The sequence below is a fragment of the Oikopleura dioica genome, chromosome YSR (genome assembly GCF_907165135.1).
Source record: "Oikopleura dioica chromosome YSR, OKI2018_I68_1.0, whole genome shotgun sequence".
Taxonomy (NCBI): Eukaryota; Metazoa; Chordata; class Appendicularia; order Copelata; family Oikopleuridae; genus Oikopleura; species Oikopleura dioica.
In genome coordinates, this window is record NC_137295.1 from 2455755 (window position 1) to 2472553 (window position 16799).

The 16799-nt window shown below is 38.8% G+C and overlaps 1 long non-coding RNA gene across 1 annotated transcript in view; it reads left to right on the forward strand.

Annotated features, from left to right (window-relative positions):
• Positions 1–16799, forward strand: part of LOC145710786 (uncharacterized) — a 132511-nt gene that overhangs the window by 73734 nt on the left and 41978 nt on the right. Inside the window, exon 2 of the long non-coding RNA XR_014135082.1 lies at positions 1045–1170. This is a non-coding gene — a long non-coding RNA (uncharacterized LOC145710786). The remainder of the gene's footprint in view (positions 1–1044; positions 1171–16799) is intronic.

A 16799-nucleotide genomic window follows, 5' to 3' on the forward strand; every position in this document is an offset into this window, starting at 1 on the left:
TTCTACCTGCGATTACCCCGGATTAGGGGTAATTGAGTTAGGGTTAGTTTGGAGAACTTAAAATCCTTGTCTAGGGGTAATTGATGAGCAAATGCAGCGAAGAGCGCCACGAAGAAGTTTCAAGTCGTCGAATTCTAGAGGTGGTCCAGAAGAATGTACGTGGTCGGCTTAACTTGCGGGCAGTATCAGCGAAAAAGGTTCGTGTACCTGCGTTGACCCCGTAAAATAAGCTGGTCAGGCTTTTATTTTACTTTTAGGGGCTTTGAAGAGCAAATGCAGGCGTTCGAGTTCACGATCTGCGGCAAAGAAAGAAGCACCAGTAGTTCAAGTGGTCCGAGAGCGTGGAGTTGAGCGGTTCTAGAATCTAGATGGCTGGAAGTCTGAATTCACGCCAGTACCAGACAGCGCTAGAACAGTACCTGCGGTGACCCCGTAAAATAAGCTGGTCGGGCTTTATTTTACTTTTAGGGGCTTTCAAGTGGCGTGCGCAGAACTGCTTACTGTAGCCAAATGGACCCAACGGACGTCAAAGCTCGAGAATCTCCCAGTCGATCGGCCTGGCCGAGTGGTAGGAAAGGCGATCTGAGGATGTGTTACCGGTCGGAACCAGTAATTCGATTTTTCCAGTGAAGAGTCGAGGTTTGCAAACTATTGTTCACCAGTTGATAGGTCAGGAATAGCTCCTGATTCCCACTACACTAAGTATCGTTGCTGCTCTAATAGATCCTGCGGCTCTCTAGAATAATCTTCGAGTATAACTGGAAATAGGTGTGTATTTCAAGTTGAGTTAGATAGAACTGAGTGCAGTGCAAAACAACGGCGGCGCCTCGATCCTTATCAGATCATAACGGCTTCTTGCTGACCTAACATTGCCCTTAATAGGACTTCCGTTTCTCTGCTTCGAGTTTGATACGCTCAGCGCGAATGACGCGTAAGCGCTGAGAAGAACTTCACATGAGGTCCGTGAAGGTGTACTCTCTCTCTGGGCAAATCAACAGGTCGCACCGACTCGCAACATATCTTTGCGCTATCATATTTTTCTAGGCGTCAGATGACTTAAAAAATCATGCTTTTCTCGTTATTATTTATATTATTGCATTTTCTCGCGTGTCTCTTATTCTTTTTAATCAATCAATAGATTTTAGAAATTTTATGAGCAGCTTACAAATGGTTCGTAAATAAGAACAGTAAAAAATGCTGTGAGTTGGGAAGCGCTGTAGTACTTATTTCTATCAATGACGTTTGCACCATTTACAGTTAACTCGCACAATTTGGCCCCGCACAATTCGGCCCTTTTTTCGAATTCCGCTAAAACGTTAGAAACTCGTACAATTTGGCCCCGCTGCCCTCTTCACCAAACTAAAAATAGGACAAAACTTTTATTTTATAGATATTTATTGTTTCAAAAAAGACAGAATTGAAGACTGCTTTGTTCTCTCCTGGGTTTTGATTAACTGACAGTTAATCAACCGGGGCTTAAGGGATCCCCCCTGATTTGGCCAACTTTGAGGTCGAACTACTTTTTTTGGGCTTAGCTATCTTAGAAGTGAGGGGATTTTTTTAAAGCTTATTTCTTCATGAGCAATCACTTGTATGGAAATCTAATTTGAAAAGGCGAATCATCTCTAAAAATAGCCGTTAAGGCATTGATAGTCGCGAAAACCCTAGTTTTTGGCCATTTTCGAAATCGATACTTTTTTCCCTCTGATATATTTCCCCGAGTTTGTTCTTAAAACCTTTCCTGTGCCCGAAACTACAATTTCTCGTACAGGCATCTGATTATGTCAAGGATTGAAGATTTTTCTTTACGAAAACTTTATCGACTTATTTTGGCCATTTTCTATGCTCTGTAGCGCCTCTTAGTGGCTAAATATTGCATCGAAACTATTTTTTCCTGATTCAACTTCGTCTAAGCTATCTATAGAGCCCTCATTCATATGAATCTGTCGACTTTGAAAAGTCAAAAATTTCGCGAATTTTTTCTAAGAAAATTTTTGGCAAAAATAAGCCATTTTCAAAGCTCTGTCACGGCTCTTTACGTGGCGTAATCCCCTTGACATTATATATTAAAATGATCCTCAGACAATGGAGATTTTGATAGGTTAATAGATTAAAGAGTTTTCTCAGAAGTCGCACAATTCGGACCCGCACAATTCGGCCCTTTTTCGACATATAGCAGAAATAAAAAAGGGCCAAATTGTGCGAGTTAACTGTATTGTAGTAAGCGAGCTAGCCCCTGGCGCGCTCATTGCGCACGTGACATGGGAGCAGCATGCGAGCGCACGTGACGCAGCGCTCAGAAAACCAAAAAGTTCGTTTTAATTGAACTTGACGAAAAATAACCGCACTCGCGGAAATCCGCCGATTCTGCCGTTTACAACGAAATTCTTGGAAAATAACGAAATGCACGGAAACCTACGGAATTGGCGGATAAGTATATAAACTGTTCACTGTTCAAATTTTTCACTTACACTCACAGAGATAAATAGAGTGCCAATAAACAACAAAATACAAATTTTTGTTTCCCTTTTTCTTTTGTCACTTGCGTAATAGAAGCAAGCAGTACAAATTGGTGACTGATAAAAATGGCGAGAATTAAGAGCAACAACTCCTGTTAATAACGATTCCCGAATACGATTGAAGAGAGCTGTTGTTACGATCGAAGAGAGCTGTTGACACGATTTTTGCTGATAAATTTGAAGGACAGGTTATAAGGTCCTTAATTACCAATTATATCCAGGGTAAACCTAAGCAAGCGGAGTTTAACCATAACTTAAACCACCGACAGGTGAACCTTTAGGATCAGTTTTTGCACTTAAACGGACCAATTTTTTTGAAAACAATAGATTTCTCTGATTACTTCAAGAATGGCTGAAACTTATTTCAAGATTGTTCTCGATCTGAACAGAACGGAGCTTGTGAAAATCTACGATTTACTTGATGGGCGAGTCTTTCCAACTCCCATTCCTATGAGTGATAAAGCTTCCGTGGTTGCAAATATCCTTTATTTGGACGATTCTATCCTTGGTCGCGGAAAGAAATACTTTTTCAAAAAAGACAAAGACGGCTTTGTTGGATATCTACCCGAATTTGCCACCGATCATCCAAATGTGGCAGATTCGATTGAACAAAAATATGCGAAAAGACGCCACCGACTGGATCTCGATCGAATCAAGACATCTAAAGCAGCCAAAGATATCAACTCCTTGATCGCGAATTTACCAATCACTGATAGCGACATTGAGGACGAGCTCGATTTGTCCGACGATGATTCTGTTAATGAGGCGGAGGCGACGGTAATTCCAAATGCTCAAAACACAGGCAACCGCCCAAATATCAAGAAGGAAAAGAAAGAACCAAAGCCACGAGTGCAAAATCTGCAGTAAAACCAGCTCCAGCAATGTCGACGTCAATGCCAACATCATCAACATTGAAAGTCAAGCCGCCGAGATATGATGCAACTATCCCTATCGCTTCCTGGCTAAAAAACCTCGATATTTTCGCCCACTGCTCAAAATTGCAAGACAATGAAATATTAACAGTGGCGCTTAGTACATTACTCAATGAATCAGAAGGGACTCGCATAATCGAGAGCTTGGAAGATGAAGAGTTAAATGACTTGGCAATGTTCAAAAAACGACTTGTTACGATGCTTGGAAAAACAGCTGACTTCTACAAGAGTGAATTCAAGTCCTTCAATCGCGGCTCAGACAGCTTGGGAATGTGCCTCAGCAAATTGATAAGCCTCTACAAACAAGGCTATGGTCAGAAAATCTCGGCGAGAACGACAAATAACTGATCATTGAGCGATATGCTGAAGCCCAAGATCAAAAATCCGTGAATAACTTATGCGTGAGAAATCGGAACTGACGTTGGAAAATATCGCGATTCGATCAAGTGAAATCGATAACAGCATGCCTAAACGTGATCTCAATTTCAGCATCCAAGCTGAATCAAAAAAGATGAAATGCAGGAATACATCAATCAGATGAAAGAGCTGCTCAAGAAACACTGATCAACAGACGACAAAAGTCCAAAAAACAAGAGGAGAGGTAAACGAGCTCGCCTTGATTTCGAGAAACTAAGAGGCCACTGCTTCTCCTACTCAAAGAAAAGGACATGTCAATATGCTTCAAAAAACCAAAAAGTTCGTTTTAAACGAACTTGACGAAAAATAACCGCACTCGCGGAAATCCGCCGATTCTGCCGTTTACTACAAAATTCTTGGAAAATAACGAAATGCACGGAAATCTACGGAAATGGCGGATAAGTATATAAACTGTTCACTGTTCAAACTTTTCACTTACGCTCACAGAGATAAATAGAGTGCCAATAAACAACAAAATACAAATTTTTGTTTCCCTTTTTCTTTTGTCACTTGCGTAATAAAAGCAAGCAGTACAAATTGGTGACTGATAAAAACGGCGAGAATTAACAGCAACAACTCCTGTTAGATGAAAGAGCTGCTCAAGAAACACTGAACTACAGACGACAAAAGTCCAAAAAACAAGAGGAGAGGTAAACGAGCTCGCCTTGTTTTCGAGAAACTAAGAGGCCACTGCTTCTCCTACTCAAAGAACAGGACATGTCGATATGCTTCAAACTGTAAGTATGTCCGCTCTAATGGGACAAATTGTGAGTCTTGTAATTCCTAGATGAAGACTGGTTTATTCTTGGCGACGTGCGCTTTTAAATAACGTAAGAGTAAACAGTGACAGGAGCGGCAGAGAGTGACAGTTAAACAGTAAAAATGCATTCAAGCACATTTTCTCCCATAACTTTCCCCTTCATTGAGAATTAGATGATGGCCTTGAAGGCGCTGAGTGCTGCTTTTTCTAATTTCTTCCGATCTCTTGGTTTCAACTTCAGGTAGGCGATGATAGCCGGGGACCCATTCATCAATGTTGCAGACGGCCTTGGGTAAGCGTTTGATTCGAGTACTTGTTGCGGGTTGCATATGATTGAACAGAAGATGGTCGAACGAGTGTTTCCCAACATGTATCTCACATCGTAGTCGATATCCGAAAAGTGATGGTATAGATCAAGAAGGCGATAGTTGTTCATGGCGATGAGTAGATCGATTCTCTGATCGCTCGCGCTACAGTCCATTTGAATGATGGCACGCCAGGCTTCCTTGATTTTGCTCGCTGTTCCTGTGTTAAGAGCGTCCGTCAGGTTTTTCTGAAGTCGAGGAGGGGCAGGTCGAAGCGTGAATGAATTAAAGGGGCGCAAATTTTCATGCAAGCACTGCATGAATCGTCCATTTTCGCTCGTGCCTGTCAACTTTCTCCAGACCGTTTTGCATTTTTGTTCTCCCGCCTTTTTGATTGGTTCGCTGTTCTGGATCATCAGGTTGATTCTGTCGTAATGCTCCATTTCCAGCATTTGTTGCACGTTTGCGACTGGTTGGTTGGTTGTTGATGCTTGGTTGACAGTGGGTTCTGTAGCACCTAGTTTTCTTACCGACTGGGAGGTGCTCTCCCCTGCATCAAGAATCGCTTCGTCGTTCCCGACGGCAAGACCAACAAGGTCCGGATCGTAATACTTTACGATATCTCCGTTCTCGGAGTTTTGGCTTTGCCCGCCAGTAAGAACCTCTAGGATATCGAGGTTATCTTGGTCTGTTCCGACCATTTTTCGAACTTCGAAAATTCAAGCAAAAATTTTTCTCTTTTTCTTGCTTTTTTTTGAATTAAATGAATTTGGACGTTCTTTTTATGCCCTTGCATTTACATACTTTGCCGGTAGTACATAGACCGTCAGACACTCCGAAAACGCTGATTTTTGACTTTTACTGGCATCGTGACTATTAGCTAACGCTTGCCTAGGCACTATGTTTGTCGAGTGTCTAAAAGAAAAATCTGAATTCTAAAAACTTTTATCTCTTTTTTTTTTGAATAAATATACTGCAAAAAGGGTAAAATTTATCAGTAAACCTATAAAAACAAGTTACTTGAACAAAACAGATTTCACTGAATTTGAAGACTTTGGAACTTATCTTGAATATTTGCTGACCCCTGGCGGCCAGTTATGTTTGCCGAGTATTTTTAAGAAGACAGATTCTCTGAGATTTTCAGAAAATCTAGCTTCATTTTTCCTTTGAAAATGGAACGAGAATTTATGAATTTAACCTTGCGAGCTGAGGCCGCCAATGAAGCGGCTCGCGTTATCGATGATATCAAATCAGCCGTTGAAATAGATTACGGGAATCTATCTGCTGAGATTTATGCCGCTAAGGTTTTTCTCATTGATGAAGAGTGAGTACTATTTTATTATTTTGATATTTATAAATATTGTTAGTGTTGACTTTGATGGAATGCTGCGAATTGTTGATGATTATAATTCTATAATGCTTGGATACAAAAAGATTCAGAAGGAATTTATGGTTGGTTATTTTTCATTTTCAAAATAAGTCTATTTTAAGTTTGCTGTCCGGACTTTGCTAAGCAATCCTGTCTCTTCGATTCTTTTGCGTGAAAAAACGGGATTTTTTCGAGTACTTATGGAGATTCGTATGTTACGTAAGGATATTCAAGGTCTCAAAGATGAAGTAAAAAAGCGATTCGAACACTTTTTGACTGCAGATTCTCTGCCTAAGGTTGATGCAGACGATTGTTTGGAACAAATGACTGGTTCTGATTCTGAATAAAAAAAATGCCGCGAATGATTTTATGTTCGTTGTTTTCTTCTATTTTTTTTTGTTTCATGCCTGAAATGGCTGAAAATTTGTATTTTTGTATATTTTTTTTTTCATTTTTTATTTTAAGTAAGCTAGGCTGGGTTTGTACATGAATGAGCTAAGCGTAAGTAAGAGTAAAACTAGGTATTGAGATAAAACAAATTTGGTCGGATTTGGAGACAGCAACATGAAAAATTTATGATCCTGGTAAAGCGCGATTCCGTTTCTAATTCTTTCTTTTGCTTAAGTTTATACATGCAAAAAAGACTACTGTCAGAAAGTTCAACTAAGACTGACTGCAAATGATCACGATCTTCGGCTTTCTCAATTGATAGTAAAAGCTCTATAACGTGATTCCGAAAATCCGGAATGGTTGTTTCTTCGTGAAAGTTATTTGAGTTTTGGATTGGTTGCTCAATAACTGCATTGTTACCTGGTTCATAGGGAGATCGGGCGGAGAATGCGACAGGCATCAGTTGCTGCTGCACCGGCGATTGAAATGACTGTAGCGGGAGCATTGCGCTATTTACATATTCTTCTTCTTTTCGTTGAGTACGCATTGAATCAGGCGGTGGTGGTGGCGGAAGCGGTTTAACACATAAAAAGTTAGTAGCAGGTGTTTCTGAATAATCGGAAGACTCGAAAGAGTCATTTCTATTTCGGTTCATTTCTGTTAAAAGGGTTAATTTTGATAAAAACTTTTTCTCGAATTTTCATTACGTGAAAAACTCGACGTTGTAAATATGGGTTCATGTTCTTCGGAAATGTCTTCAAGCTCACGTGATTTTGTCATTGGACTATTTTCGGGCCGTCTTGGGGGGAGCCGTGTTGGGTGCATTCTATCATGGCTAAAACTCTGATTCGCGAAATTTCTCTTTACCGGGTTTTGCTGATTATTTTTGGGTTTCAAATATTTCCGACAAATACAACTAATCTTAGTGAGTCCCTTAAGACCGAAAAGGATTGATGAGCCCAAAAATTTGAATATTTTCCAAATACCAATTACAAGTGATTTACCTAAATTAAAGATCCATTGATATTTTGCGCAAATTCCGATAATTATACCTAAAATTATCACTCCAATTACTACAAAACTTATATAAAGAGTCTTGTTTGAAATTCCGAAAAAGTTAGCGATTTTAGTTAACGTATCTGTAGCTTTTTTTACTCTAACAAATGATTTGTCGATTTCCGTTTGATAGTCCTTTATAATGTCATCAACTACGCTCTTATTTAGGTAATTGTTGAGTTGGCTTGATGTTTTGAATGACCAAAAATTATCTTCAATTTCTTGATGAAGGCTAAATTCTAGTTCTTTCATGCTTATCGTCTTTTCAGCTTTGTTCAGGCTGGTCCCGCCGGCTTTAACAACGAATCTAGCGCGTTTACATATGACCATCTGATCAAATTTCTGCCGTTCTATTGTTGTTATATTACTTTCTGATTTAAAAGTTTCGAGCTTTTGGACTTCAGGAAGCTTGAAGTCTTCCTTATCAACAATTTCGTACGTGTTAAAGAAACTGACTAATACTTCTTTTAAGGATAATTTTGACGTAAACAGACAATCATTGTTACTAGAAAAAACTTCAGATGTGCAATAATTATGTATCTGTCGAGTAATTAGTGCAGTGGCGCAGTCCGAGTTAACCCTAACTGTATCAATGCTACAGAATCGATACCCTAAATAAGGTACAGTAGTACAAAGATCCAATGAATACGCTTTACCGTTAGCGCTAAGTAGCCCTATCATGTTTGGGACTTTATAGCTTAGATAATAATAAATAATTTCCTGATTTTCATTTTTAACCTCTTTTACCGGGATAGGGACTGATAAAACATGATATGATTTGTCGAATTTATTTAGAGAAGGTAAAATAAATTTAATACTGAATTCTATACCAACTAGGCTATTTTCTTTTAGTTCCTTGAGAGTTGTCGTAACTTTTGCAAGTTCGAAATTAGCTCTATGATAAAACCCTATGCATCCATTTTCAAGCCCAGGATTCGCTAATTGACATAATTTGATCAAATATTTTTGAGCTGCGGACCCGGGGTACTGAGTTCCGATCTCAATTTCCATTTTTTGAGCCTCTGATAAAAATAACAAAAACACTTCGAAGATATAATTGTCAAACCTAATTCTTTGAATTTCTAACTCCTGAGTACACTCACTACGCTGGAGGACCATTAATTTATTTGTATTATCATTGATTTTTTCGATGCTCTTTCCTTCTATCTTTGCTAAATTTATTTCTCTCAATTCGTCATTTCTCAACTGATCGTGAATATCATCGATTTCACCTTCTAAAACTGCGTTCTTGTGGTTGTTTATGATGTATTCGACGAGGGTCAGGCCGACGGCCCAGTCTCCTGCGTCTCTACGTTTTCTAGAATTTATAATTGATTTTTTCTCGGTTCTTATGACATAAATCTCCACTATCCGGAACGCTAAACAGATTTCTGAGAACAGATCGTCCTCGATGACGATATCATCGTAACCTTCGCCTTTTCTATGGCTGAAATAGAGTCTTAAGCTAAGATTAGTTTTTCCGGAAAACTTCATCATCCACTCCTTTGGAATTTGAAAACTAACAAAATCGTAATTTAAATTATCTTGATACAAGTAACGAAATGCGTGGTCTAGCTGGTTACCCCAGATCTTGAAATTAGTTCCAGGTGAGCTGAAACTTGACAATGGTGGAAAGGTGAGTAGCCATTTTGCAGCCCCATACAAGCTCTTGGACATCTGTATTATGACTGTATTTGGTTTTCCCGCTACTTCAAGGTCCCATTCAAACACTAGCTTTGGGTTAAAAACTTTTGAACAAGACTTACTTAATTGCGAGCCTGTATTCAAATTAGGATCAGAAAATTCTGTTGTGTAATCAATAAGAGATTCTTTTGTATTATACAAAGATTTGTGATGGTCGCTGTCGCCGATTGAAAATTTTTTAACTAAAAAATTCAAGTTTATGTCTCCTTCGTTGTAGATAATTAGATTATTAAGTAATTTGCGCGGGGTCCACTGATCAGTTTCGAAAATTTCTTTGTTTGGAAGGTCAAAATATTCGCCAAGAAGTTGGTTCAGTTTGGTTATCGAATCGTTAGTAAGATTATGATGGGTTAGGCCCTGGAAACATTCATTATTCTTAGGAACTTCAAAATCTAAGATATCCGGAAAAATTGACAGCTGGAAACTTCCAAGCTGAGAATCGCTGATGTAAAACGAGTCGGGGCCTTTTTCTAAAACTATTCCATTTTTTAGTAGATCAGTTCCTATTTCTTTACCGGTTTTCCCTAACTCGCGTTTTTCTTTAGTATTTACATTTTTAAGGGTGTCACTTTTTGTTTTCGGCGGCGCGCTCAGCGTTGAAGAAAGTGTACTATTTTCAGGCGGCGTTGCGGATTGGGCGAGCGCGGTGAGTGAAAATATGAGCAGAAAATTCATTTTCTCAGGTTATATCTTCTCCTTTGATGGGAACCATAAGTAACATTTGAACAATCAAGTGGTGAGTGTATGAGCTCTCTAGAGCCCCAAAGTTCGTGAACTAATTCCTTGTTTGCTTTGGACAATGTGTCTAACTTTGAGAGTTTTAGCAAAATATTTTTTAGTTTATCTTCTAATTCTAGTTTAATAAGAAATTTACTATTCCGAAGTATTATTTTAGTGGTAAGGACTTCTTTGAGCTCAAAAACTGACTTGTACTGTCTCTTGATTACAAGATAAGGGCCTCTACTCGGAGTTCCGTGCCCTAGAATCGGCTTCGGATCTTTTACTAGCACAAAATCTCCGACCTCAATTTTCGGTGCGAGAAAAGGCTTTGTAAGCGAGTAGGCATCAATTTTCTCTTGTGCTATAAATGTTGAAAATTGTTCTTTTATCTCGAGGTATTCCCTTAAGTCTGGGTCTATTGCCGGCGCTTTATCCAGGCGCAAATCCTCAAATTTAAGGCCTCTACTAATTCCGGCGAAAACTTGCATGGGACTATAGCCGTTTAGAGAAGATTTATTACTATGATTGTAATTTGTAGCGGCTAATTTCACAATGAATTCTATATTTTTTGTAGTTGGGTCGACCATTCTTATTTTAGCTCTCAGGTCGCGATGGCTTCGTTCCACCAAGTTGCTAGGTGAATTATAAGGACTTATTTTTAAGTGGTGTACATTTAGCTCTTTAAGGGCCTCTTCTAGACTCGTCCCACAAAATTCCCCCCCATTATCGGTGAGCAAACGGGGCACGTGAAGAGTCGCACTTTCAACTCCCAAAAAACTTAACATCAAAACAAGTGCCGGACCTAGATCTCGAGGCTGTTTCGAAATGATTCTTTCTATCTGCAGGAATCTGGAAAACTCGTCAATTAATGACAAGAAAATGAACGCTCTATTCTCAATTCTGAACTCAATACAGTCGGCATACAGAGTTTCTACTTTTCGAAGTGCTGGTTTTCTTGAGTAGTCACTCCTGTTAGTTGAGTATTTAGTAGGGCATGTTATGTAACAAGCAAGACATCCTTTGACTACTGAGTCCAGGATTGCCGTTTTTCCGGGAATATAAAGTGGCTCAGCCTTGATGATGGCATCAAGACTTTTGAGGCCGGCGTGCATGCTTGACACGTGAAAATGTTGGACAACTTCCCATGCAATATTTTTTGGGACCACTACAAGGGCTCTTCCAGAACTGTTCATCAAATACAGTAATTTATCATTTATTATATACTCTTTTTTGAAAAGCAAAAAGGGCCGATTTTCTTGGTTGTTTTTGAGGACATTTTTGCAAAAGTCGTCCTCTGATTGGGCTCTTTTTAAGTAATCTATTGAAATAAGGGGACTACTGCTAGAAATTTGGACTAGTTCTTTTTGAGTTAAATTAATTTCGTGCTTTTGCGACTCTTCTTTCGGAGAGAATCCCTTTTTGAAATTCCTTGGATGGAAGATCTCTTTTGACACGATTTCCGATGATAAGTCCGTCCTCGAAAGAGAGTCGACGACTGAAATTAATTTGTCGCACCCTGGCAAATACCGAATTTCAAGAAGTGGAAAATCGCAAATGTCAGCGTAAGCTGATCGTGTACGCGTGCTTCCAGAACCTTTCAAACCGCCTGAATGATGAACTCCCTCTAAACTCCGATGATCAATAAATGCTATAACCTTCAGGCCTGTTGGCAGAATGTCTGAAAAATGTCTTAGCCCGTACTGTAACCCGATAACTTCCCGGGCGCGACTCGACAACAAGCTTTCTTGTTCACTAAGTCTTTTCGAAAAATAAGCCGCTATCGAAATTCCAGAAATTTTGTTGTCTCTGATTGTGCAATTGCCAACAACAGAGCCTGTTTTATGCTGGGAAGTATCAGCACAGATAAAAATGTAGCGATCATTACTGCCATCAACGTATTCTAGATGATTAGTACTTATTCCCCCCTTAATTTTTTCTTTCACCGAATCTAGTGCGTCTTTTATTTCCTGAGTTAATTCAAAATTGCGACCTTTGCCGCACGATTTCGCAATTGGGTCTAGTAACGCGGAGATACCCTTAATATGGCGATTATAGTAATTGAAGGCTCCAATAATCCGCATCGCACCTTTAGCACTTGTCGGATATTCTAACTCTAAAAGTGCCTTGATCTTTTTCTCATTAACTTTAACCCCACTTTCGCTAATTTGATATCCTAAAAAGTCTGTTTCCTGCTTGAAAAAAGAGCACTTTTTTATTGCTACTACCAAGTTTTCGCCCGTGATCACTTTTAAAATGTTTTCAAGCGCCGCATTATGCCGCTTTACAGTAGTAACACAGATAATATCATCCATGTAACCTAACAGGAAAAATTCTTTTTTCGGGCTTTTAATTTGATCTATTACTTTACTAATAAAACATTGAAATGTTGCTGGAGCGTTACTGAGACCTTGACTCATGCGGGTATACCTTAATTGTTCTGATCCAAATAAAAAACTTGTGATATCTCGGGATTTTTCAGTGAGCCCCAAGCTGTAATATGCGTTGCGGACGTCGATAGAGATAAATACAATTTTTTCGCCTGGAAATTTGATTTTTAAATCTGAAATCGCGCCACTAATTTTTGTCATAATAACTCGAATTGGGAGAATGGGGAACCTGGGCAAACTCATATTACTATTAACTGAACCACGATTCATTTTTCCCCCATTTGTTCCACTGTAGTTGTTGACAATTCTAACTGTGTTATCCTTCTTTTTTACTGTCAAGAGCGGACTGTTCCATGCCGAAATACAGGGCTCTAATATTCCAGCTTTTTTCATTTCATCTAATTTCTTCTCCACTATTTCTACCACGTTACTGTCTGTTTTATATGGTCTTACGAAGATAGGTTCCATATCTTTATCTTTTAGACGAATCTCCGCCATAAATCTTGGCGTTAGTCCGCAGTCGCTGCTATGCCTGGAATAATACCAACTGAATTTGGCCAAAATTCTAAGTAATTGTTCCCGATAAGCGTTGGGTGCACCCTTAACTGCAATTTCAACGTCCTTCTGGACGCAAATTCTTTTTACTAATTCGTCTCTTTGTTGTCTCCACTGGACTAGCTCCTTCTCGAGTGTCACTTTTTCGAAATTTGAGACATCTTTTACACTGACTAGAAAATTCAAGATTTTGTCTTCCTCCCAATTTTCAGAAAACTTATTTTTATTTCCACTACTTGGACTCAGTACAGTTGATCCTTCTTCCAAAATGAAGGTTCTGTCTGAAACGTTGCTTATTTTAACCTGGTTGCCTGATGACTTTTCGGCATTCCAGTTTTTTCCCAAAATCAGCCCTTCTTTTTCTAATTCTTCAGTTAATTTCAGATTATTTAAATCTTTCATTTTAAATCTAGACGTTGGGAGGGCAAGTTCTGAATGTGGTTCAATCATAGTTAGAGCTCGCAGATAGACAGAGGATTCCCGAGTATCCACCGTTTTTCTTAAAAAATTTACCCCTAAATCATCCATTTTCCCGTCTTTTATTTTAGTTTTCTGAAATCCTTCTGACGAGTGTGAGATACAAATGTTTTTTGATTTGACGACTTGGTTACACAAAATATCCATGCCAATTATGGCAGGAATCCGAATATTTTCATCCTCTAAGATGCATATTTCGCAGTCCGCAATTTCGTGATTGTCTTCTATTTTAATATTAACATTTATGGCTCTGTTAATTCTAAGCATCGATTTCTGTTTAACATTGCCAACTTGGTATTGTACTATCTCTTCATTGAATTTTGAACCTATACTGCGTCTATGTACATAGCTACTGTTTGATCCAGTATCGATCATACAATCATTTAAATTTACAGAAACTATTTGACTACCGTTGTACTGGATCAGCTGTAATGAGCATGTTGGGATTTCGCCCATTTTTACTCATCCAAGTAGTTCCCACGAAAGCTGGCACTAGATTGGTCTTCCTTTTGGGAATCATTATTTTTGCTTTCGTTTTGCAGAAAGTTTACATAGCGCTTGAATTTGAAACAATCTTTCTTGAAATGTCCAACTTTGCCACAGAAAAAACATTTTTTATCTCCATCGTATTTCCCCTTAAAACTAGGATTTTTATCTTTCTGGAACTGACGAGTCTGATCAGAATTCGATTTACCTTCTTTACTATGGAATCTAGTGCCACCCTTATTTTCCCCTTTTCGGGCTCAAAAGAAGTTTTCTGAAATTTTTTGTCTTGGCCTGAACCCTTTTTGGAATTCTCAATATCTCTGATTCTTTTTCTACAATCTTTTTTCACGTGACCAAACTTTAAGCAATAAAAACACTGAATTTTTGATTTATCCAATGCGTTGATCACGACACTACTGTCTCTTTTCATGTCTGTGAGTTTCTGAAGCAGATTAAGAGTATCAATTACGCCCATACTCTCGTCCCTGAGCTTGAAAATACTCTCATCCGTAACTTTCGGTGGCATCTTTTTTATGAATTCGATCAGAGTCAGCTCCTCAATGGCACTTGCTGACCGACAAGGCCATGCCCTTTCTGCCATTCCGAGCATTTTGTAAAATTGCTCAATAAGTGGTCGAGATGCTGAAATTCCGAATTTCTCCAAAGAGCTTTTTGCATCTAATGGGGTGAAATTGGAGCATTCGTAAAAGGCGTTTAACAGAACTTCGCATGATAGAGTTCCACTTCGACTCATTTTTCGAATAAGTAAACTCTTCAAACTTGGTTCGACATTGGTTAGAATTTGGCTAATTTTGATTTGCTCGGACGTGATCCCCGCCAATTTACACTGAAAAAGTGCGTCTGCCATCCAATTAGATATATTTTTAAGTTTTTCGAATGTCATTTGCGACAAAGATATGCGGATTTTTGCCTGATCCTTAATTTCAATTCTAAACGCCGAAGAGAAGCTCTCGTCAAGGTTTGGTTGTCTTGGAGCTCGGCTCGGGGTAGCGTTTTCACTTTCCTCATAAAGTGATCTTTTAGGAAGTCGATCCGACATAAAATACGGAGTTGAAAATGGTAAAGGTGTGTCAGGGCTAATTTTCGGTTTTCGCTCAAAAGCTCCAGGCGTGGGCAACTCTTCCCTTTCTGGGGTTTCATCTCTAAAACCAACTTTTCTCGGGGTATAATCGGTTTTCACTACTGATTGGCTCAATTTTAATCTTGAAAATTCCGCAAGAAATGACTGGATAAACTGTCGTCCTCTTTCATTCGAAGTCCCAAATGTGCTAGGATCACCAAGGTTTTCTATGGTAAAAAAGGTTTTCCTTGCATCCCTACTTGCTAAATCTAACACAAGACTGTCTAATTCTCGAACATTATCTTGCCTTTCTTCATTTACCTTATAAGGGTCACTAACTGGGACGAGGCAGAGCATTGATTGCCCTGGAAAATGTATGGCACCAAAATCAATTGTGTCATTTTCCCCTAGACCTAGGTCTTGAAGTGCTTCTAGCTGTTTTGATTTTCTTTCATTTTTAAGTTCTTTAAATTTTTTGTCATCAACAACAGATAAAATATATTTAATTAATGGTTGGTTTAATGATTCGAGGTCAACTAAATATTTCGGAACCCCCGTAAGCGTACCTTCATTTTTATCTTCTTCACTCATAATTTAAAAATAATTATTCCCTTTCCTGGATTTTAAAAGATGATGAAGTGCATAAGTTAACCTGGATTTCTAGAACGCAAGAAGTTCTTAAAATTTTCTTACTTATTTTCCTATTCGAAGAAAAATAAAAATTCCTTTTTACTTGAGTCGAATTTTCGACCAACCTCTTCTTGAGGCGTTTCTACGCGTTTGTAGAATTTGAAGTTCTAAACTTCAGTCACCAATTTAATGGGACAAATTGTGAGTCTTGTAATTCCTAGATGAAGACTGGTTTATTCTTGGCGACGTGCGCTTTTAAATAACGTAAGAGTAAACAGTGACAGGAGCGGCAGAGAGTGACAGTTAAACAGTAAAAATGCATTCAAGCACATTTTCTCCCATACGCTCAGACACGGTGCCAAAGGATGTTTTGGAATACATAAATATAATTGAGTGACTAGATCGCCCTGAAAAAGCAAAACTTTTTATGTGTCCAAACTCAGAATCTGTACTCAACAGTCTGAAATTTATTCTTGTCACCGTCGAAAACCGTTGACGGCGGGTTCACGTCTTTATAAAGAATGGTTCTGTTTCGCGAAGACGTGAACCCGCTTATATCGGCTTTATGGGCGGGTTCACGTCTTTGTCCGATATTCAAGAAAAAGAAATATGATAATTGTTCTTTTTTTCATCAAACGCTACCTTCAATTTTTGACTTTTTATCCTCGTAAGTTTCCTAGAAAGCAAGCGCGAAGTGCACAGCTACTTCTGAATTATTTTCTTGCGTATGAGAATATTTTCTGAGCTTTCGGATTCCATTTATAGATCTTCCTTTTTGTGATAACGATTCTAGATAGAAAATTCCATCTGAACAAAGAAGAATTATTCTGTTTCGAGGGGCTTGAAAAAGAATGGTTCTTCGATAAATAGAACCATCTTTTGCGAAAAAGAATCATTCTTTATAAAGACGTGAACCCGCCGTCTACCATCGAAAACCTACAGTATCCGGCTATGCTAGACACCGGAGGCTGCCGTACCTGTATCAAAAGCGACCTTCCTTTCGTTCGAAAA